Here is a 25805-nt window from a genome sequence, read left to right on the forward strand (position 1 = left end):
CGTTCTATTTGCTCAGTTCCAGCCATTCTTATGAGCCGTCCTCCCCTCAGCAGATTCCACTGATTCACATTATATTGATATGACTATTGTCCTGTTTTGTAAATAGTATTGTCACAATTGAAGGTGTATAGTCTAGTTCACTAGATGTATCATGTATGTTACTGCAAAGGTCAACATTAATGTTTGCCAAAAAAAACTCATAATGAATTGAAATGTTAGCAAAGGGGAAATAACCTTCTGAAAGCAATCTTCAACAGACAACAGTTAGGATAATATGTTTTCAGTGTGTTGTCTTCTGTGTCGTTTATTTGATTTCCCATCTTGCATTCTAAACATGATAGAATTGACAAAGAATCGCCTTACCATGAGGCTAAAGTGAACCGTTTCCTACAGTAGCACGTGAATAAATCATTCAGGTGCTCTCGGGTACGAAGGCACACCACACTGTACAATCAACCTCTTTACTTCATGATCCTCCACTTTGGAAAATATAAAACCATGACAATGTAAACACTAGTTAAGTCATAGAGCAAGACGTGCATTCTTCCACTGAAGACATCCAGTCTGGATCTTGATTGTGACTTTAGAGTTAGTTACATTAGGGAGTGTTTTTCTTTCTTTTTAAAAAATTTTTATGAACTGAGCCTCGGAAGTGTTTTGTAAAAAGGACACACTGTGGGTTAATTGGTTTGATTTTATTTTCTCTTTGTGGGTGACATCAAGGGCAGCGAAGAAAAGAGAGCTCCTAAGAGGATTGAGAGAGACAGCGGCAGATGATAAAGTGTGAAAAATAAAATAAAAAGGGATAGGCATTTTTTTGCAATAAAGAACCAGTGATAAAAAAAAAAGCTTCACACTGAGATAGTTGCTCTAAATGAATTACCTGGAGATTGCATGTTGCGTTGCATTTGCAGGGGTATTCAATTTTAATTAGTATTTTGGAGACATCTTTTATCAGACTGTCACTAACCTCCTCTCTTTCAGCTGAGATTTGCTCTCACTCTCTCCCCCTCGCTAGCTCTCGCTCTTTCTTTCACTCTCTTCCTCTGTCTCTCTCTCTGTCTCTCTCTCCCTCCATCTCTTGCTTTCGCTCTCTCCCTATCCTTGTGCTTCTCTCACCCTATCGCTGTCTCTCTCTCTCTCTCTCTCTCTCTCTCTCTCTCTCTCTCTCACTCTCTCTCTTGCTCTTCCTTTCTCTAATGTGCACACAAACACTCAAGAATTTGCATTCGATAGAAATGTACAACAATTTTAATATGAAGGTTCTCAATAAGCCGTGAATTGGGGAAAGAAATAAAAGTCTAATTTCAGTTTGGAGAAAATCATTATTTCCACTATTAATTGCATTTTCTGTGGGGCAAAGGTGATAATGAATTTTGCTCAAGGAGACACACAGACACACAAAGACGTACACCAATATACATACACACATAAAAGTTCAATAGTCTTTTTGTCTTCAGTCCTAAAATCATTTAATTCTAACATGGAAACTCCATTATAGTACCTTGTGAAACTTCCTTCTGGAAAATAAATAATTTCCATTATCTTGCCTCTCCCATTTTGTATATAAAAATCAACTCATTTGTTATATCTGTTAAATGTCACTTTGATATTCCTAAGAATCTAAAGAAAACATTTAATTTTTTAAGACCCCTAAATATTTGTTTAAAGCAATCTAATACCATCTTATGGTCAGATCAAAATGACGTACACAGACCTACACAACATCTTAATTATTCAAAAATAGACTATAGATGCATAAAACCATTTGTATTTCATACACGTTGCACCCCACCCCCCACTCTTTTCTCCCTGCTGAGTGTTGTGAGGTTATACCCTGTCTCCCTCTCTTCATTCCTGGCCCACTTCCATTGTTAGTCACCTTGTTTATTGGCTGGAGCAGCCGTGCTGTACTGGACATCATCTGAAACTACAAACGACAGGATGCAATAAGCTGGAGAATAGCAGCAATCTGAGGAAAGTTCTCCATTCACTAGAGCTCCCTAACTCTCTGTCTTCTTATCCTGAGCAGAAAATAAAAAAATCAATAGCAGCTCACCGGGCTTGATAAAAGCACTGGACAGGGAGAGTGGCTGCGCTGGATATAGTAAATTAAAGTGATCAAAATTTTCCAGTCGACTCAGCCCGCAGCCTACATAAACTAACAACCCTGTCTCCACAGCTGCCTGTCACCCAACCTCTCCCCACTATCTTTTCTCTCTCCCCCTCACCTTTATTTCTGTATTTTCTTACTTTCACTCTCCTATTTTTTTCTCTCTTTCCTTCCACCCCTTACTGTATTTCAATTTTAGCAGTGTCTTAGCCTTTTGGCTCCTGAGTATTCATGGTGGCAGGTGTCCTTCCACACGCATGCACACACATACACAGGCACACACACAGATACACAAACGCACACGCACATACATACACAAACGCAGGTGCACATACACACACACACACACACACACACCACAAACAGGTATTAGTTTCATGAGAGTGCTGGTTGGGTGTGATTTCCCTTTAAAAGCTGTGGGTTTGGAAGTGAGGTGTTACCTGGCCCTTTCCATGAATGTATTTGATTTCTTTGACCTACAGTAGCCTGACATGGACAGTGTCCAAAGCCAGTGCCATGTTCTCAGAGAGGAGCTAGGCTTGGATCATATGATAGTATTTGACCTTCACAAAACAACAGATTTACCATAGTGTTTGTGAAAAGATGACACACCCACTGTAAAAGCACTTATCTTAAAAACTTAGTAGTAAATAATAATATATACTGCTCAAAAAAATAAAGGGAACACTTAAACAACACATCCTAGATCTGAATGAAAGAAATAATCTTATTAAATACTTTTTTCTTTACATAGTTGAATGTGCTGACAACAAAATCACACAAAAATAATCAATGGAAATCCAATTTATCAACCCATGGAGGTCTGGATTTGGAGTCACACTCAAAATTAAAGTGGATAACCACACTACAGGCTGATCCAACTTTGATGTAATGTCCTTAAAACAAGTCAAAATGAGGCTCAGTAGTGTGTGTGGCCTCCACGTGCCTGTATGACCTCCCTACAACGCCTGGGCATGCTCCTGTTGAGGTGGCGGATGGTCTCCTGAGGGATCTCCTCCGAGACCTGGACTAAAGCATCCGCCAACTCCTGGACAGTCTGTGGTGCAACGTGGCGTTGGTGGATGGAGCGAGACATGATGTCCCAGATGTGCTCAATTGGATTCAGGTCTGGGGAACGGGCGGGCCGGTCCATAGCATCAATGCCTTCCTCTTGCAGGAACTGCAGACACACTCCAGCCACATGAGGTCTAGCCTTGTCTTGCATTAGGAGGAACCCAGGGCCAACCGCACCAGCATATGGTCTCACAAGGGGTCTGAGGATCTCATCTCGGTACCTAATGGCAGTCAGGCTACCTCTGGCGAGCACATGGAGGGCTGTGCGGCCCCCCAAAGAAATGCCACCCCACACCATGACTGACCCACCGCCAAACCGGTCATGCTGGAGGATGTTGCAGGCAGCAGAACGTTCTCCACGGCATCTCCAGACTCTGTCACGTCTGTCACGTGCTCAGTGTGAACCTGCTTTCATCTGTGAAGAGCACAGGGCGCCAGTGGCGAATTTGCCAATCTTGGTGTTCTCTGGCAAATGCCAAATGTCCTGCACGGTGTTGGGCTGTAAGCACAACCCCCACCTGTGGACATCGGGCCCTCATACCACCCTCATGGAGTCTGTTTCTGACCGTTTGAGCAGACACATGCACATTTGTGGCCTGCTGGAGGTCATTTTGCAGGGCTCTGGCAGTGCTTCTCCTGCTCCTCCTTGCACAAAGGCGGAGGTAGCGGTCCTGCTGCTGGGTTGTTGCCCTCCTACGGCCTCCTCCACATCTCCTGATGTACTGGCCTGTCTCCTGGTAGCGCCTCCATGCTCTGGACACTACGCTGACAGACACAGCAAACCTTCTTGCCACAGCTCGCATTGATGTGCCATCCTGGATGAGCTGCACTACCTGAGCCACTTGTGTGGGTTGTAGACTCCGTCTCATGCTACCACTAGAGTGAAAGCACCGCCAGCATTCAAAAGTGACCAAAACATCAGCCAGGAAGCATAGGAACTGAGAAGTGGTCTGTGGTCCCCACCTGCAGAACCACTCCTTTATTGGGGGTGTCTTGCTAATTGCCTATAATTTCCACGTGTTGTCTATTCCATTTGCACAACAGCATGTGAAATTTATTGTCAATCAGTGTTGCTTCCTAAGTGGACAGTTTGATTTCACAGAAGTGTGATTGACTTGGAGTTACATTGTGTTGTTTAAGTGTTCCCTTTATTTTTTTGAGCAGTGTATATTTTTGAAAGCACAAAGGCATTGAAAACAACATGTACCATATTGGTTCACATGAATAGATTTTGTAGAAAAGAAGTTGGCATTTCCTGAAGATTTCAATGATTTATAGTCCCAAATTGTTTCAGCAACCATGGCTACATTCCCCTCCCAATATGGACGTGAAAGCAAAAGTATAACATTCCTAGCAAATCCTTTTTTGTCCAGGTGACTGACTAAGTAAATGTTATGTATGTACAAACATATGTAAAATCCTCAGACAGAGGCATGACCCTAACCCTGACCCATATACAGTATCAGTCAAAGGTTTGACCACACCTACTCATTCAAGGGTTTTTCTTTATTTGTATTATTTTCTACATTGTAGAATAATAATGAAGACATCAAAGGATTTACTTCAGACACCCGACAAGGCCAACATCCCAGTCATTCGCAGGAGAAAGAGACAGAGATATCGGGGACGGAGGTCGGGATGTCTTGTATGCTCGCTTCGAGGCAAGCAACACCGAAGCATGCATGAGAGCATCAGCTGTTCCAGATGACTGTGTGATCACGCTCTCTGTAGCTGATGTCAGCAAGACCTTTAAACAGGTCGAAATTCACAAGTCCGCGGGGCCAGATGGATTACCAGTATGTGTACTCTGAGTATGCGCTGACCAACTGGCAAGTGTCTTCACTGACATTTTCAACCTCTCCCTGTCTGAGTCTGTAATACCAAAATGTTTCAAGCAGACCACCATAGTCCCTGTGCCCAAGAACACTAAGGTAACCTGCCTAAATGACTACCGACCTGTAGCACTCACGTCTGTAGCCGCCAAGCACTTTGAAAGGCTGGTCATGACTCATATCAACACTATTATCCCAGAAACCCAAGACCACTCCAATTTGCATACCAGCCCAACAGATCCACAGATTCCAAATGCCTGAAGGTACCATGTTCATATGTACAAACAATAGTACGCAACTATAAACACCATGGGACCACGCAGCCATCATACCACTCAGGAAGGAGACGCGTTCTGTCTCCTAGAGATGAACGTACTTTGGTGCGAAAAGTGCAAATCAATCCCAGAACAACAGCAAAGGACCTTGTGAAGATGCTGGAGGAAACGGGTACAAAAGTATCTATATCCACAGTAAAACAAGTCCTATATCGACATAACCTGAAGGCCGCTCAGCAAGGAAGAAGCCATTGCTCCAAAACCACCATAAAAAAAGCCAGACTACGGTTTACAACTGCACATGGGGACAAAGATCGTACTTTTTGGAGAAATGTCCTCTGGCCCGATGAAACAAAAATAGAACTGTTTGGCCATAATGACCATCATTATGTTTGGAGGCAAAAGGGGGGAGGCTTGCAAGCCGAAGGACACCATCTCAACTGTGAAGCACGGGGGTGGCAGCATCATGTTGTGGGGGTGCTTTGCTGCAGGAGGGACTGGTGTACTTCACAAAATAGATGGCATCATGAGGTAGGAAAATTATGTGGATACATTGAAGCAACATCTCAAGACATCAGTCAGGAAGTTAAAGCTTGGACGCAAATGGGTCTTCCAAATGGACAAATGACCCAAAGCATAGTTGTGGCAAAATGGTTTAAGAACAAAGTTGTGGCAAAATGGCTTAAGGACAACAAAGTCAAGGTATTGGAGTGGCCATCACAAAGCCCTGACCTCAATCCTATAGAAAATTTGTGGGTAGAACTGAAAAAGCATGTGCGAGCAAGGAGGCGTCAGTTACACCAGCTCTGTCAGGAGGAATGGGCCAAAATTCACCCAACTTATTGTGGGAAGCTTGTGGAAGGCTACCCGAAAAGATTGACCCAAGTTAAACAATTTAAAGGCAACGCTACCAAATACTAATTGAGTGTATGTAAACTTCTGACCCACTGGGAATGTGATGAAAGAAATAAAAGCTGAAATAAATCATTCTCTCTACTATTATTCTGACATTTCTCATTCTTAAAATAAAGTGGTTATCCTAACTGACCTAAGACAGGGAATTTTTACGAGGATTAAATGTCAGGAATTGTGAAAAACTGAGTTTAAATGTATTTGGCTAAGGTGTATGTAAACTTCCGACTTCAACTGTAGCTTGTTTCTGGTCACAGGTTAAGAATGGTTAAAAACTTACAACATGCGCCTAAAATTAATCTTACAATTAGCAGTGTTGGGCAATCTGGAAAGCCATTGCCAGTCAATAAATAATATAATAATACTCGTAGGAACGGTTTTCGTCTTTAGCTCACAATCTGTGGATAATATATGATTAGAAAGATTAAAACATGTAAAACATCACAGTACAATTGAAAAATATATGGCACATGGAAACCAAACAAGGGTGGTCTATGGTTATAGGTGGGATGGGCTGAGAGTAGCTTAGGGTTGGGATTAAAGAGTTTGTTTGGTAAGGTATTGTTGTTATATATACAAGTGCCATGCATGTAAAATGTACAGTAACTTGCAAAAGTTTTCACCCCCCTTGGCAGTTTTCCTATTTTGTTGCATTACAACCTATAATTTAAATCAATTTTTATTTGGATTTCATGTAATGGACATACACGAAATAGTCCAAATTGGTGAAGTGAAACGAAAAAAATGACTTGTTTCAAAATATATATATAAAAATAAAACGGAAAGGGGTGCATGCATTTGTATTCACCCCCTTTGCTATGAAGCCCCTAAATAAGATCTGGTGCAACCAATTACCTTCAGAAGTCACATAATTTGTTAAAGAAAGTCCACCTGTGTGCAATCTAAGTGTCACATTATCTGTCACATGATCTCAGTATATATACACCTGTTCTGAAAGGCACCAGAGTCTGCAACACCACTAAGCAAGGGGCACCACCAAGCAAGCGGCACCATGAAGACTAAGCTGCTCTCCAAACAGGTCAGGGACAAAGTTGTGGAGAAGTACAAATCAGGGTTGGGTTATAAAAAAAGATCAGAAACTTTGAACATCCCACAGAGCACCATTAAATCCATTATTAAAAAATGGAAAGAATGTGGCACCACAACAAACCTGCCAAGAGTGGGCCACCCACCAAAACTCACAGACCAGGCAAGGAGGGCATTAATCAGAGAGGCAATAAAGAGACCAAATATAACCCTGAAGGAGCTGCAAAGCTCCACAGCGGACCACTTTAAGCCGTACACTCCACAGAGCTGGGCTTTACAGAAGTGGCCAGAAAAAAAGCCATTGCTTAAAGAAGAAAATAAGCAAACACGTTTGCTGTTTGCCAAAAGGCATGTTGGAGACTCCCCAACCATATGGAAGAAGGTACTCTGGTTAGATAAGACTAAAATTGAGCTTTTTGGCCATCAAGGAAAACGCTATGTCTGGTGCAAACTCAACACCTCTCATCACCCCGAGAACATCATCCCCACAGTGAAGCATGGAAGTGGCAGCATCATGTTGTGGGTATGTTTTTCATCGGCAGGAACTGGGAAAGTGGTCAGAATTGAAGGAATGATGGATGGCGCTAAATACAGGGAAATTCTTGAGGGAAACCTGTTTCAGTCTTCAAGAGATTTGAGACTGGGACGGAGTTTCACCTTCCAGCAGGACAATGACCCTAAGCATACTGCTAAAGCAACACTCCAGTGATTTAAGGGGAAACATTTAAATGTCTTGGAAGGTCCTAGTCAAAGCCCAGACTTCAATCCAATTGAAAATCTGTGGTATGACTTAAAGATTGCTGTACACGAGTGGAACCCATCCAACTTGAAGGTGCTGGAGCAGTTTTGCCTTGAAGAATGGGCAAAAATCTCAGTGGCTAGATGTGCCAAGCTTACAGAGACATGCTCAAAGCGACTTGCAGCTGTAATTGCTGCAAAAGGTGGCTCTACAAAGTATTGACTTTGGGGGGTGAATAGTTATGCACACTGAAGTTTTCACTTTTTTTGCCTTATTTCTTGTCTGTTTCACAACAACAAAAATATTTTGCATCTTCAAAGTGTTGTGTAAATCAAATGATACAAACCCCCCCCAAAAATCGGTTTCAATTCCAGGTTGTAAGGCAACAAAATGCCAAGGGGGATGAATACTTTCGCAAGCCACTGTATATGTAAAATGTATAGGTAAAATGTATGTACTGTAAATGTAGCAAAAAATCTGTAAAAAAAAAACGAAGATATTTATCCTTCGAAGAAGGGTGGTGGAGGGGTTAAATAAAACATATTTTTTTAAAGGGCTTGTAAGTAAGCATTTCACTGTAAGGTCTACACCTGTTGTATTCGGCGCATGTGACGAATACAATTTCATTTGATTTGATTTGACAATGAAGGCCTGATTCACGCAGTCTCCTCTATGAAGCCTTATTTGGGCTGCAATTTATGAGGATGGTAACTCTAATGAGCTTATCCTCTGCGGTAGAGATAACTCTTCCTTTCCTGTGGCGGTCCTCATGAGAGCCAGTTTCATCATAGCGCTTGATCGTTTTTGCGACTACACTTGAAAAAACTTTCAAAGTTCTTGACATTTTCCAGATTGACTGACCTTCATGTCTTAAAGTAATGATGGACTGTCGTTCTCTTTGCTTATTTGAGCTGTTCTTGCCATAATATTTACTTGGTCTTTTACCAAATAGGGCTATCTTCTGTATACCACCCCTACCTTGTCACAACCCAACTGACTGGCTCAAACGCATTAAGAAGGAAATAAATTCCACCAATTAACAGGCCCACCTGCTAATTGAAATGCATTCCAGGTGACTACCTCATGAAGCTGGTTGAGAGAATGCCAATAGTGTGCAACGCTGTCTTTAAGGCAAATGTTGGCTACTTTGAAGAATCTCAAATATGAACTGTATTTTGATTTGTTTAACTTTTTTGGTTACTACATGATTCCATGTGTTATTTCATAGTTTTGATGTCTTCACTATTCTTCTACAATGTAGAAAATAGTTTTTAAAAATGGAATGGAACCAGTAGGTGTGTCCAAACTTTTGACTGGTACTGTATATTGCCAGCTTTGGACAAATGGTGGCCTTCAGTAGCTCTTAAAGTGCATTTGGAAAGTGTTCAGATTCCTTAACTTTTTCCACATTTTGTTACGTTACATTCTTATTCTAAAATTGATTCAATATTTTTTTTGCATAACTGAATAGTGCGCTGGGCTTTCATGAGTTGTCTTACAAAATGCAATTAATCAATTACAGTAATGCAGTAGACAGCTGACTCATAAGGCTAAGGAGGCCAACACCTTGCAGCGACCCTTCACATTCTGTCCTGAGAATAGTGAGTAGGGATTAGTAGGGATTGACCAATCAGCTCTAGTCTCTAGGTGAGCGAGCTTTACAAGAAAACACAGTTGATGTGCTCCTTCTTTGTCTCTAAACACCAACACCTGAACATGTGTGGCACCATGTTCAGGCTATACGATTCCACATAACATTGTGTACTTTTGATCGCCTTCATCTATGTGTTGATGATTGTGTGCTGTGATGTGGAGGCATGCTTGTAGATGACCCTTTACTGCCCCTACTTGGGTGGTAGGGCGGTGGGGTAGGGGGAGGGAGAGATAGAGAGAGAGGGTGTCTATGTGTGTGTGTGAGTGTGTGTGTGTGTGTGTGTGTGTGTGTGTGTGTGTGTGTGTGTGTGTGTGTGTGTGTGTGTGTGTGTGTGTGTGTGTGTGTGTGTGTGTGTGTGTGTGTGTGTGTGTGTGTGTGTGTGTGCTTTTGATGCATGTGTGTGTGTGCAGCCTGCACTAGTCATGGCCTAATAGCCAGCTGACCTACAAAAGGTCAGACAGCAGACAGCCTTGAAACGCTTAAACCCAGCAGTAACCCCAAGCGCCCTGCAGTCTCTCCGCTTAGCCCAGATCAACCTCCCTGCCTTCCCAGGGAGAGGGGTCGTGTCCTGGCCAAGCTGCCACTCCTACAGCCCCCAGCTCCAGTCTCCACACACCCACCCAGCCTCCAACCCTGCTCCTATGTCCACATCTGAACATCTCTAACTCACAACTCTGCTGTGATCTCTCAATACAGATCACTCAATATGTACAATAGCACTTGTTTTGGATAGTCCATCTGTAGTCTACAGACTATCAGTAACATTTAAATTAACTATCTATTAACACGAATCCTAGCCCTAACCCTAACTTTAACCCCTACTCTAATCCTTATTCTAAACCTAACCCTAAACCTAACCATAATCTTAGAAAGCAGTTGCTTATCAACAGATAGTGTGTTGATAGTATGACCATCTGTAGAGCACAGATGGACTATCCGGACTATCCAAATAAAGTGTTACTGTACAATATGTTATTTTACTTTATAATGTTGTTAAAAAAAAGAAGGAATGAAGTGAAAATAAAACTAATGTTTATGTTTTTCTTTATGTCAATTGTTTAACCACAAATGTCCTGGCATGTCGGAGTTTGTATCATTTAAATTGTATAATTTGTTTATCATATTTAGCCAATAATTTGCACACTGATTTACATTTCATTTACAGTGTAAAATATTAATTGCTATACAGAAATAGAATTAAATATTTACTGAACAAAAATGTCAACACAACACAGCACTGTACGAGATCTTCAGTTTCTTGACAATTTCTCGCATGGAATAGCCTTCATTTCTCAGAACAAGAATAGACTGACGAATTTCTGAAAAAAGTCTGTTTCTGGCCATTTTGAGCCTGTAATCGAACCCACAAATGCTGATGCTCCAGATACTCAACCAGTCTAAAGAAGGCCAGTTGTATTGCTTCTTTAATCAGGACGGCAGTTTTCAGCTGTGCTAACATAATTGCAAAAGGTTTTCTAATGTCCAATTAGCCTTTTAAAATGAGAAACTTGGATTAGCTAACACAACGTGCCTTTGGAACACAGGAGTGATTGTTGCTGATAATGGGCCTCTGTACGCCTATGTAGATATTCCATGAAAAATCTGCCGTTTCCAGCTACAATAGTAATTTACAACATTAACAATGTCTACACTGTATTTCTGATCAAATTTATGTTAATTTAATGGACAACAAATTTGCTTTCTTTCAAAAACAAGGACATTTCTAAGTGACCCCAAACTTTTGAACGGTAGTGTAAATAGACACTACCCTCATCAGAAACACTTGTCAAGTGACTCAGACATGCCATGTGTCATTAATGTGTCAGAATAAAACTGTAAAAAAAATTACAAATTAAATCGACATAATTTTTTTTTTGTTACTTACAACCTCATGCTAATCGCATTAGCCTACGTTAGCTCAACCATCCCGCAGGGGACCCACCAATCCTGAAGAAGATTTATGGCAAATGTTGCCTACTTTGAAGAATCTCAAATATAAAATATATTTTGATATGTTTAACAATTTTTTGGTTACTACATGATTCCATATGTGTTATTTTATAGTTTTGATGTCTTCACTATTCTTCTACAATTTAGCAAATAGTTAAAAAAAAATTGAATGGAACCAGTCGGTGTGTCCAAACTTTTGCTGGTACTGTATATAGCCAGCTTTGGACAAATGTTGGCCTTCAGTAGCTCTTAAAGTGCATTTGGAAAGTATTCAGATCCCTTAACTTTTTCCACATTTTGTTAGGCTACAGCCTTATTCTAAAATTGATTAAATCAATTTTAACACAATACCCCGAATTTACAAAGCAAAAACAGGTTTTCAGAAATGTTATTAAATAACTAAAACGGAAATATTGGATTTACATAAGTATACCCTTTACTCAGTACTTTGTTGAAGCACCTTTGCAGTGATTACAGCCTTGAGTCTTCTTGGGTATGCTGCTACAAGCTTGGCACACCTCACTTAAGGACATTCAGAGACTTGTCCTTAATCCACTTTGGCGTTACCTTCGCTGTGTGCTTTGGGTCGTTGTCCTGTTGGAAGGTGAAACTTCGACCCAGTCTGAGGTCCTGACCCCTCTGGAGCAGGTTTTCTTCAAGAATCTCTCTGTACTTTGCTCCGTTCATCTTTCCCTCAATCCTGACTAGTCTCCCAGTCCTTGCCACTAAAAAAACATTCCCACCGCATGATGCTGCCACCGCCACGCTTCACCGTAGGGATGGTGCCAGGTTTCCTCCAGATGTGACACTTAGCGTTCAGGACAAAGAGTTGAATCTTGGTTTCATCAGAACAGAGAATCTTGTTTCTCATGGTCTGAGAGTCCTTTAGGTACCTTTTGGCAAACTCCAAGCAGGCTGTCATGTGCCTTTTACTGAGGAGTGGCTTCCGTCTGGCCCCTCTACCATAAAGGACTGATTGGTGGAGTGCTGTAGAGACAGTTGTCCTTCTGGAAGGTTCTCCCATCTCCACAGAGGAACTATGGAGCTCTGTCAGAGTGACCATCGGGTTGATCAAGGCCCGGGTTGATCACCTCCCTGATCAAGGCCCTTCTGCCACGATTTCTCAGTTTGTCCGGGAGACCAGCTCTAGGAAGAATCTTGGTGGTTCCAAACTTCAATGCTGCAGACATTTTTTGGTACCATTGGCCAGATCTGTGCCTCGACAATTCTTTCGACCTCATGGCTTGGTTTTTTTCTCTGACGTTCACTGTCAACTGCGGGACCTTATATAGACAGGTATCCAAATCATGTCCAATCAATTGAATTTACCACATGTGGACTCCAATCAAGTTGTAGAAACATCTCAAGGATGATCAATGGAAACCAGATGCACCTGAGATCAATTTCAAGTCTCATAACAAAGGGTCTGAATGCTTATGTAAATAAGGTTTCTGTTTTTTTCTATATAAAAACCTGTTTTCTCTTTGTCATTATAGGGTATTGTGTGTAGATTGATGAGGATTTTTTTGCAAATATAATCCATTTTAGAATAAGGCTGTAACATAACAAAATGTGGAAAAGGGGAAGGGGTCTGAATACTTTCCAAATCCACTGTATATTCAGCCTGTGGCAACCATACACCCCGCTCAACGCTGTACAATATTCATCTCTTTGAGTCTCTTTATCAAGAAAAAGGATTGCAATTGCAAATGTCAGCGGTGGCAATCCAATTGAAAACAGTTGGCAGTCCTATGTTTAAGCAGTGATTTACATGTTAAAACCTTAAGGAAAGATTACCCCGTACACCCCTTCTTTAAAGTGCGCGTGCAACATACTCAGGATGTAATGACTAAATCCTCTGAAACTATTTCCTTAAGTGTTTCTGTAGAGACATGTGATGGCAAATTAATTGTGGGTTTTACTGTACAGTGCAAAGTAGTTCAGGAAATGAACTTCAATTAATGCTAAGCCTTAGCTCTGTGTGATTTAGACAAGCCTTAGTTCTGTGTGATTTAGACAAGCCTTAGGTCTGTGTGATTTAGACTGTGGAGTATACTGTAAATTAAGTATAACTTTGTTCAGTTGATCTATAATGAACTCAATTGAATGGCTCAGTTGTATATGCTGTACATTAATTATGTGAATGACTCGACTCAAGAACTGGAATACAATATGATCAATGATCTTACTGGATGCTTTAATTTAAGTTAACGTGTTCATAAAAAATACAGGTTTTCCATGTGTACATTTGATTATAGTAATCCTATCAATAATAAGGATGTTTTAGAATGTATGTATGTGTGTGTGTGTGTGTTCAGGGATGTTTTTGTATCCTGGCTGCAGGTGCTTAGTGATGCTTTTCCCTCATCAATACCCAGCATGCTCTGGAGACATGGCCCTCTGTAGATGCTGACATTGCCTGTCCCCTCCCACCACACACACACACACACACACACACACACACACACACACACACACACACACACACACACACACACACACACACACACACACACACACACACACACACACACACACACACTACCCCTCTTTTAAATAATTTCCTAGCACCTTAATCACAGCTAAGCCACTAACTGATCGATGACAGATATGAGGAACAACTTGAGCATGCTAACAGGGTTCTTTTCATCTATTTATTTATTGTCTCTCGTTTTAGAGATAATATTTTCTCTCTGTTAACAGGCCTCTAGACGCTGGTCGGGTATTAATTAAAATCGAAATACTAAATATTGATTGATACGTTATCAGTGCATAGCAGTTGGTCCTCAGGCTATTGATCCGCCCTGTGATTTATTATCATATTTAAGAAAAATCATTTTGTGTGATTATAAGAGGTAATGGACTTTTAGTGAGGGTTGTAATTCTTGTTTGTATCACGTTTGTTGTGTGGGAGGCGGGAGACGATTTCTCAATCGCAGTCGGAGATCACCGATATCCTTGGAGCTGCTCTCCCTTGCGTAAGAGAAAGATCCTGGCCCGTGTCATTGGGAATAATGGGTATTGGGATTACCTCTTTAATCACAACAAAGATTAACAGATGGTATGAGAGCAGTTATTAGCAAACATCTTGCACTCATCAAATCAATAAGTTGATTTGTAATCAGGTTGTTGGTGGGTGTAGGTGGAAAAGGGAGCCGGGGTCTGTTCCCAGTGAAAGATCCTGGCAATCAGAGGCTTCTGTGTAGCAATTACCTCTCAGCAAAATAGGTGCTCTTCCTCTTCAATCTGGCAGGCCTCCAAAACACAAGGCAGACAGATAGGAACATGGAACATTAACACACCGACACATACACTGCATGAGTAACCCTGTCTCTGAAACACCCTCGGATGCGATATGGGATTGATACATTCCCATGTCAGTGTTCTAATTTTCAGAACAGCTCATGACGTTATGAAGTGCCCCTGTGAAATACGAGACGGGTGTCTCTATGGTCTTAGAAAACATTTTTTTTTAAACTAAATGGCAAACGCTGCACGCTTCTGTGAGGAGTTAGCGTTTCAGGTAACGTTACTATAGATTTGAAAGACGAGGATTCCTCAGACAAGTGTAAGAAGTGATACTGGATTACACTCTCCATGGAGAGAGAGAGAGAGAGAGAGAGAGAGAGAGAGAGAGAGAGAGAGAGAGAGAGAGAGAGAGAGAGAGAGAGAGAGAGAGAGAGAGGACTGGGGACCTGGCAATCCCAGACATGAATTCAACAAGTCAAGGACTACTTACACAAAGCTGTTTCCAGCTGTAGCCTCAGTGACCTGGGCTTTAGCGCCATCCTTTTAATAAGCCTTTTGATTCATATACACCACGTCGCTCTAATTGATGCTGTGTCTTTATCATGGTAATGCTCTACTCTGCCTTTTCACATGCAGAATCCACAGTGCTGTCTGCAGCTCTTTTTTTGTTGTTTTTTGTGTTATTGCATGCTGCACATATGAATTTCAGACACACAACTGTCCATACTAGAGAAGAAAAAAAAAACTTTTTGAAAAGAATTTTGTTCTCTCTGTGAGAGTTCTGAATACAGCTCGGTTTCTTTTTTGAATGATATTATACTCGATAATTATGCTGTCTCATGCTTGTACTGAATACAACTATTTCATTTTTCTCTGTTGGATCTGACTCAGGGAGAGGTAGATGCAAATCAGTAAAAAGGAGAAATTGAAGAAACAAATTATTTTAAACTTGGAGCGGCAGGTAGCCCAGTGGTTAGAGTGTTGAGCCAGAAACCAAAATGTCGCTGGATCAAATCCCCGCGCTGACAAGATAAAAAATATTTTGTTCTGCTCCTGAACCCACTGTTCCTTGCTAGGCTGTCAATGTAAATAAGAATTTGTTCTTAACTGACATGCCTAGTTAAATGATGGTTACGGTTAAAAAAAAAAAAAGAAATGAACTGCCAATTTTATCCACCCATCGCAGTGTTCAATGATTTATGGGGATTAGTCCCATGGCCTTTAGCATTTGACTTTGGTGAGCAACACACTTTTTTCTCTGTTCACCGGCTTCCAGACAACACGTTTGTTCACATTGAGTAGTATCAGCTTAAGTGACTTTTTGCTTCTACTTTTAGGGCACCCAAGGGCTGCCGAGCTTTCGAGCCTTTCAATAGACCCTACTTGTTCGCATTGAAACCCACCTCCGTGGTAGAGACCAAGGGAGTTCAATTATACATGGCTGATGCCGGATAAGGTAATGTGGATTGAAAGGAAACAGTCATTGGAGGAGAGCTCGCAGAAACACACATTTTCCACCTTAGCGGATTGGTGCATTCATTACAACAAGAACTAACTACTCATGCTTGAAGAATCTATGTGGGCAATCGCTCTCCTTCATTCTCTCTTTCACACTCTTTCTCAGACACCACACACACACGCACACATGCACGCATGCACGCACACACACAAGCGTGTCCACACATACACGTTGTTAACCCATACCCTCTATAAACAGTGCCTTAATGTTGTGATATTAATTTCTAATAAAACACACAGTTAGTTAAGTCACCTGAGCACTATTCGTCCCTCCCTACACTGTCAGATATGCACTTACCAGGATTAAACAAGGCCAATGGTGCCAAAACAATGACAGTCCGTGGTAACTGATGCTGTTTAAAAATTCAAAGGCCTCTATTGAACAGACAATGTGGCACACATATCACTGGTCTAGAGACCCCAGATCCCTGCCCCCAATGGTCTGCCTCCTGTCCAACACAGACAGTCTCTCAGCCTCACTATCTTCGACCACTTTAAGTACACCTCTTGTGCTAGCATGCCTCTCTTACTCTAGACGCCTCAGATTTAAATTGGGAACATTTAGCATCACTTACTGTATATGAACTTCACGTTACAATTATGAACAGGGAATTGTCACTATGCTGAATGTTGGTGTATGAACCATCAACTGTCATTTTCCGTAAGTCCCTCTTCGTTATTTCACATCTCTTAATATCGATTAAACAAACAATCGTAAAATGATTTATAATGTCCTTGTCAATTGTTTCTTCTGAAATACACTTACATATTAAAGACTGAAACTCGCAAACTATTTTAGATGCGTGTGCACGCACGCAAGCACACACAGGAAGACACACACAGACGAAAACGCAGGGAGACACACATAAGCACACACACACTCGGTGTCACTTGTCGAGTGGTTAATATCTTTCCAAGGTCAGGCCTGGCAAGGAATTCCAATGCGATTAAGTGTCATCATTGAGGCTTTAGCCCTTTTCTGCTCATTGTTCTTGGAAATGGCATTAGAGGCACAGCTGACCAGACCAAGGCCTCAAAGTAATTGTTGTACAATCTCTCCTCCACACCGGCTACGTTCCTTCAACGCTGGATATATCTAACGGCCACTTCCACCACACACATATACTCCATACACACGTATGCATGCACACGCTCACAGATGTGTAAACACACACACACACACACACACACACACACACACACACACACACACACACACACACACACACACACACACACACACACACACACACACACACACAAAACTCATTATGACAACGCATTATGAGAATCGCTGTAAAATAGTTATTAAATTCAGTTATGCGCTAGTGTCTTTAGCACAGTCACGGCATGAGAATCCGACTGGTTAAGTTAAGGGATAAGGTTTGGGATAGGGTTAAAACAGAAACAACTCGAAGATTAAGTTAAGGGATAAGGTTTGAGATAGGGTTAAAACAGAAACAACTCGAAGGTTAAGTTAAGGGCTAAGGTTTGAGATAAGGTTAAAACAGAAACAACTCGAAGGTTAAGTTTAAGCATTACTTCGGAATGGTTAAAGGAGACAGGCAAAGGTCTCCACAAAAAAAAACATGACTCTACAAAATAATGCTAATTTAGGCTTCATTAAATAAGCCTCAACAACATTTTTGTCTTTGACTAGATTTTAGGTGTAATTTCTGCTTTTTAAAAGAAATAAAAGAATAATGGCTTACTGCAAGGAACACAAGCTAGAGACAAGGCTTTTATGAGTCCTTTTCTGGATGAGAAAGGATACTGATATGATGTGAGAAGACACGTGTGTATCTGGGAAATAAACATGAACGTCAATAATAATTACTCATATGCAAATAATGAGATATGATAAAGCTAGTTAGCTAGCTATCGCCCGACAGTGTATTTTAATTGATTAATTGATTAAGACTTGTTGTATGACACAACACATGTACACTGAACTAAAATATAAACGCAACATGTAAAGTGTTGGTCGCATGTTTCATGAGTTGAAATGAAAGATCCCAGAAATGTTCTATGTGCACAAAAAGCTTGTTTCTCTCAAATATCGTGCACAAATTTGTTTACATCCCTGTTTGTGAGCATTTCTCCTTTGCCAAGGTAATCCATCCCCCTGACAGGAAAGCATATCAAGAATGTCAACCAGAGCTGTTGCCAGGTCATTGAATGTTAATTTCTCTTACATAAGCCGCCTCCATCATTGTTTCAGAGAATTCGGCAGTACGTCCAACTGGCCTCACAACCGCAGACCACGTGTAATCACGCCAGCCCAGGACCTCCACATCCAGCTTTTTCACCTTTTTCACCTGGGTTTGCACAACAGAATATTTATTGCACAAACTGTCAAAAAACGTCTTAGGGAAGCTCATCGTCCTCACCAGGGTCTTGATCTGACTGCAGTTCGGCATTGTAACCGACTTCAGTGGGCAAATGCTCACCTTCGATGACCACTGGCACGTTGGAGAAATGTGCTCTTCACAGATGAATCCCAGTTTCAACTTGACCGGACAAATGGCAGACAGTGTGTATGATGTCGTGTGGGCGAGCGGTTGTCAACGTTGTGAACAGAGTGCCCATGGTGGTGGTGGGGTTACGGTATGGGCAGGCATAAGCTACGGACAATGAACACAATTGCATTTTATCGATGGCAATTTGAATGCACAGAGATACCGTGACGAGATCCTGAGGCCCATTGTCGAGCCATTCATCCGCCGCCATCACCTCATCTTTCTGCATGATAATGCACGGCCCCATGTCGCAATGATCTGTACACAATTCCTGGAAGCTGAAAAAGTCCCAGATTTTCCTTGCCCTGCATTCTCACCAGACATGTCACCCATAGAGCATGTTTGGGATGCTCTGGATCAACGTGTACCAGTGTTCCAGTTCCCGCCAACGTGTTCCAGTTCCTGCCAATATCCAGCAACTTCGCACAGCCATTGAAGAGGAGTTGGACAGCATTCCACAAGCCACAATCAACAACCTGATAAATTGTATGCGAATGACATGTGTCGCGCTGCATGAGGCAAATGGTAGTCACACCACATACTGACAGTTTTTTTTATCCACTCCCCGTATCTGTGACCAACAGATGCATATCTGTATTAACAGTCATGTGAAATCCATAGATTCGGGCCTACCTACTGAATTGATTTCAATTGACTGATTTCCATATATGAACTGTAACTCAATAAAATCCTTGAAATTGTTGCATGTTGTGTTTATATTTTGTTCAGTGTACAATGAATGTTAGCTAGCTAGCTAGCTAGCTAGAAATATTGTTTCCCACGAAGTAAACTATCTAGCCATTGGTGCTGCAGCCAGCAAGCTAACTAGCTAAGCAAAATGTGGCTAACTACCACATGAAAATAATTCAGCAAATTTGACCATATATAGTTAGTCCCTTTCTGACAAGTGTACTGTGGACACAAGGTTAGCTAGCTGGATAGCTAGCTAATAAACATTAGCTATCCCAACTGTGGCTTAGCTAACCAAGAACATCCATGATCATGATTTTCCCTGGTGAATTTGCATAAACCCGACTGACACGAATGTCACAGTGCAGCACTAGTGAAAATTGAAAACTATTTTGATATTATATCCTGGCACCGGATTAACTCCTGACTGGAATAGCGGGTCCAATGTGAAATAGAGTTCCGATTTTTTTTCTCAACAGTACAATATCCAGCTGGTGAGCAGATTGTGACCTAAAATCCGATAACTTTGAACCATCATTTTCAAGCATTCCAAAGGAGCATGTTGATAGGTAGCCGTGCCTCTTTGAGTGTTATATCAAGGATGCAACATCTACCTTGACCATTATATTACTGCAGATCATTTTATGATGTATTCAGCTGTTGTATAAAGAAGGGTTTGGAAAAACAGGGAAACCTTTGCCTGTGACCTGTAAGTTAAGTGCTTTGGTTTGGAATAGGTTTTACAACAAGAAAACTAAAAACGAGTGCCTAGCAATGTATGCTCGCGACTTGCAAGAGTGTTTTTATATATTTTTTGCCCCTAGTGGCTATTATTCACGTAATCTCCCGATAGGGACCTGGATGAACGTGTGTGTGTGTGTGTGTGTGTGTGTGTGTGTGTGTGTGTGTGTGTGTGTGTGTGTGTGTGTGTGTGTGTGTGTGTGTGTGTGTGTGTGTGTGTGTGCAGTATCTCTTTACATCACGAGCACAGATAGCTGCCCCAACACACACTCTCACATACACAAACTGCTTTATCTTAAAAGAGATGCTCCTGATTTCATGCCTGCGAAACTCACAGCATTATTTCATATTCAGTCACTCGTCACTGAAATCTTTTTTTTCTGTAGTAATGCCAGAATTTGACATGTACAACTTAGCAATAAAAATAAGTACATTTTGAAAAGATAAGGTGAAAATATACAGGATGTAGGGCCTAAGTGATCCAGACTACAGTAGCAGGAAGCAGTGTTCACTAGGATGGCGAAATGTTCTGGAGTGTGAAAGGTTAAAGTATGGTACAGGCTCTGTATTGGTTCATCCAAGAGGATTTGAGTGTAAAGATGGTCTAAGAGATTCTAGTAGGGCCCATTATTCTACTCCCAGGAGGATTAATTAAAGTTTAGCACTGACTATGGGAACTTTTGACTACTCCCATTTCTCAGTCAAAAGTATAGTCTGAGTCAGGATTGGGGTCAATTCCATTTCCAGTCAATTCAGAACGTAAGCCAAATTCAAATTCTAAATGTTCCTCGTTGAAAAGCATTGAAGAGAATTGGAATTTCTGTGTACTTCCGAATTGACTGGAATTGAAATGGAATAGATCCCAACCCCGGTCCGATTATAATCTGCCATAGCCCTGACCCCTGGGACAAGGATCAGAATAACACTATGATGAAACTGACACATTGCGTTACGTGACATTACATGCCACAGGAAGAACAACGTCAAGTGTCCGGTATAACCTTTTCACACTAGACTCTCCTCTTTCCACTTTCATTCTAAAAAACTGCTCTTCTTGCTACCTCTGTGTCAGTGACTCTGACCATCCCTGAATGTTCTCTGCCATCCTCTTTAGCCCTGCCCTCTCTCTGTTTGGCTTTCACTACCCCCCCCCCCCCAAAAAAAATAAAAAAATATATATATATTACCGACTCATTCATACTGTATCTCTGTCTTCAGGGGCGCGTCATCTCGTGTTTCCCCACACATGCCACAATATTGTCTGACACGGACAGATCCACCAAATATGTTTTGTTTGTGTGCTGAGCTGGTAACACAGGGGTCCTGTCAACGCGTCTGGTTGCATTTGGTGCACTGCCTTTCACAACCAATTTGACACGTTGTTCTTTCTTGGAAACGATGAACATTTCACTGTGTCTCCCGTGCCAACTCAAAGTCCAATTACACCCAAGCTACAAATTTAATTACAGTAGCAGATTAAATTGGTCAATTCAATTCATTTTAATTAGGCTTGATTGGGCCAGTCAGATCAAATTTTACTCATCTCCTGTACAAGACCTTTGTTTCATTTTTGTTAATCTTGCCTATTTTGAAACAGGGTAAACATAAACTCAACGTGCAGTTTTGTGTCAAATCACTTAATACTGATTATGCTATGACATCTGATAAGTAAAAAAGCTAGCTAGTTAGCTAGCACACAGTGTCACCCCAGCCTGTGCTAGAGTGAGGCGGTGGCGACCGGTACACAATGTCCATCACCCCCGTTTGTCGGGCACACTCTAAAGTGTCACACAGGCATGCAGATGTGGTGCTCGAGGGGGTTCATGCAGGAACCAATGGGATGCTTGGGGACACAGGAACACCCCAAATTGCGGGCTGCAGTTGCACACTATTGCAAGGATCTGGCAACAGGTGTGTGTGTGTGTGTGTGTGTGTGTGTGTGTGTGTGTGTGTGTGTGTGTGTGTGTGTGTGTGTGTGTGTGTGTGTGTGTGTGTGTGTGTGTGTGTGTGTGTGTGTGTGTGTGTGTGATATATACAGTACCAGTCAAAAGTTTGGACACACATACTCATTCCAGGGTTTTTCTTTATTTTTACTATTTTCTACATTGTAGAATAATAGTGAAGACATCATAACTATGAAATTACACAAGGAATCATGTAGTAACCAAAAAAGTGTTAAACAAAATATTTTAGATTCTTCAAATTAGCCACCCTTTGCCTTGATGACAGCTTTGCACACTCTTGGCATTCTCTCAACCAACTTCATGAGGTAGTCACCCGGAATGCATTTCAATTAACAGGTGTGCCTTGTTAAAAGTAGATTTGTGGAATTAAGCCAATCAGTTAAATCAGTTAATTTGTGCGTTTGAGCCAATCAGTTGTGTTGTGACAAGGTAGGGGTGGGATACAGAAGATAGCCCTATTTGGTAAAAGACCAAGTCCATATTATGTTAACAGCTCAAATAAGCAAAGAGAAACTACATTTCATCATTACTTTAAGACATGAAGGTCAGTCAATCTGGAAAGACCCAGAGTTACTTCTGCTGCAGAGGATACATTTATTTGAGTTACCAGCCTTAGAAATTGCTGCCCAAATAAATGTTTCACAGAGTTCAAGTAATAGACATCTCAACATCAACTGTTCAGAGGAGACTGTGTGAATCAGGCCTTCAGGGTCAAATTTCTGCAAAGAAACCACTACTAAAGTACTCCAATAAGAAGAAGAGACTTGCTTGGGCCAAGAAACACAAGCAATGGACATTAGACCGGTGGAAATTTGTCCTTTGGTCTGGATTCCAAATTGGAGATTTTTGGTTCCAACCGTCATGTCTTTGTGAGACACGGTGTGGGTGAACTGATGATCTCTGCATATGTATTTCCCACCGTAAAGCATGGAGGAGGAGGTTTTATGGTGTGGGGGTGCTTTGCTGGTGATACTGTCTGTGATTTATTTAGAATTTTGGCTTAGTGGGACTATCATTTGTTTTTCAACAGAACAATGACCTAACACACCTTCAGGCTGTGTAAGGGCTATTTTATCAAGGAGAGTGATGGAGTGCTGCATCAGATGACCTGGCCTCCACAATCACCCGACCTCAACCAAATTGAGATGGTTTGGGATGAGTCGGACCACAGAGTGAAGGAAAAGCAGCCAGCTCAGCATATGTGGGAACTCCTTCAAGACTGTTGTAAAAGCATTCCAGGTGAAGCTGGTTGAGAGAATGCCAAGAGTGTGCAAAGCTGTCATCAAGGTAAAGGGGTGGCTACTTTGAAGAATATAAAATGTATTTTGATTTGTTTGACTTTTTTGCTTATTTCATGATTCCATGTGTTATTTCAAAGTTTTGATGTCTTCGCCATTATTCTACAATGTAGAAAATAGTAAAAATAAAGAAAACCCTTGAATGAGTAGGTATTCTAATACTTTTGGCGGTTAGTGTATATATGTGTGTGGGTGTGTGTCTGTGTGTGTTTGTATACGCGTGCATGCACAGCCAAGTCACCCTTGATACAAGTAAGTATTCGACGTCCATCCATTTCGGGATGGGATGTGGAAAGCGGTCACTAGGGGCAACAGTGAGCACTGTTACCTTCAAGTAAATTTTGGTTTTGCTAGGGCGTTGTGGATGGGGTTGGTGGATGAGTGTAAGCATCTGCCTCTGATTAGGAAGTAGTTTTTAATATTTTAGTTTTAAGCCCTATCCCAAACCTTGACCCTTACCTTAACCATTCGGAGTTAACGCCTAACCTTAAGAATTGAATTCCTGAACTTAACCTTAAACACTTCGAAATGTGACTTTTGGAACAACTGCTAAATTTGATGTTTGAGAAACATGGGGATGAATGTCTAATTCTGTGTCTGTGAAAGCTGGGGTTGTGGTGTGGTGTCCTGAAATTGAAACAATAACCACAGGTTTAAATATATCAAGAAAATAGATTTCAGGTTCCATGCCATGAATTGGTATGTGTCTGTTATATAATACATCTACTCTGAGATGTGACCCACTATTGGCTTAGTCCTGACTTTGGGCTATGACAAACCAATACAAAATAATTTAAGAAAATAGACCACTGGGGTAATCTATGTACTGGATATTGTAATATATTTAATCAACAAAGCCCAGCAAGACAATTTACTTCAGAGCTGTGGCCTATGATGAAATGTTTAGCCCCAGACAAAACTATACGCATTGGTGAGGGAGGTGGCTTGTAAAACGCATCCTATCAGATTAGAAATCACAATAACACAAGTCGCAGCAACGGGAACTCTCTCTGTGCTTTAGCAAATTTGAGACATGAATAACGAAACATTGACTACTGCGGATATTCGCCTCAAAATACCGTGATGAATGATGATGTATTACCTCCAACAGATAAATGACCACCCCACACAAACACTTTTCTGTTATAACACATCTACATAGGATAAATGACGAAGATTACTTTCATTTGCTTATTCGTCACTATGCATGCAATGGGCTACATCCCCTTTACAACGACTAGGACTGTAAAGCAACACTTTACCTTCAAGTCCCATTGTAACAGTCTCGCGGCCCCCTGTGTATCCTTTGAAGTAGATACTGTAGGCTATCTGTTCAACGCAGGGTGTTTGGAAAGAGTATGGAATAAAAGTCAGCCGGTACATTTTATGTTAACAATACAGTACTAGCAGTAGAAGTGCCCTGTTCTTACCTTACGACACAAATCCAGGGGGAAAGGACTAAAACGGTTGTTTGGGTGATTACATGTTTCTTGTTTGCCTCATTCCCTCCCTCCCTTTTACCAGCGCACTCTCCCTCAAAGAGCGGATACAGACAGAGTGCACGGTTAATAGCATATATGCGACACACATTTTATTGTAAGCCTAATACAGTCATCATTAGGCTAACAGTTTAAAAAGGCAGGAGAGTTGGATTTCCGTATCAGGTTTGCAAAATAGTTCTACTTATATTTTATGCATGTGTTTTGGTAGGCTAATTCATGCTATTGATAATCTCCATATGTTTTTAATCCAATGCAAACTAAGCTACACATTTACCTATCCTAATTGTCCATTGAAATAAATATCCAACTCAATCCACAAAGAAAACGCCATAACTGTACACAACTGTATCATAAGAATGGTGACAGGAATGGCGTTTTGGGTGAAGGAGTGGGTGGGAGGCAAAGGGTATTAGGCTGTTTTAACGTGATGAATGAGTGGACCAAGTTACTTGGCAAGTGCCTCCCACCGTGCCAGTCTCACGCAGGTGAAGGTTACGGTAGGTTTGAACTAGAACGGTGTTGCTATGTTTAGGGGTGGCTACTGGTTAGAGTGTTGGGCCAGTAAACGAAAGGTTGCTGGATCGAATCCCCGACCTGACAAGGTAAAAATCTGCCGTTATGCCCCTGAACAAGGCAGTTAACCCACTGTTCCCCGGTAGGCCGTTATTGTAAAAATGAATTTGTTCTTAACTGACTTGCCTAGTTAAATAATGTTTAAAAAAATCTTC

At 41.3% G+C, this 25805-nt stretch overlaps 1 long non-coding RNA gene across 1 annotated transcript in view; it reads right to left on the reverse strand.

Moving 5' to 3' along the window:
- Positions 1-25122, reverse strand: part of LOC106583584 (uncharacterized) — a 37513-nt gene extending 12391 nt beyond the window's left edge. Inside the window, exons 1-2 of the long non-coding RNA XR_001323561.2 lie at positions 25006-25122; positions 24838-24904 (exon numbers count right to left, since the gene is read on the reverse strand). This is a non-coding gene — a long non-coding RNA (uncharacterized lncRNA). The remainder of the gene's footprint in view (positions 1-24837; positions 24905-25005) is intronic.
- Between the last annotated feature and the right edge of the window lie 683 nt (positions 25123-25805).

The sequence above is a fragment of the Salmo salar genome, chromosome ssa02, assembly GCF_905237065.1.
Source record: "Salmo salar chromosome ssa02, Ssal_v3.1, whole genome shotgun sequence".
In the NCBI taxonomy this organism is placed as follows: domain Eukaryota; kingdom Metazoa; phylum Chordata; class Actinopteri; order Salmoniformes; family Salmonidae; genus Salmo; species Salmo salar.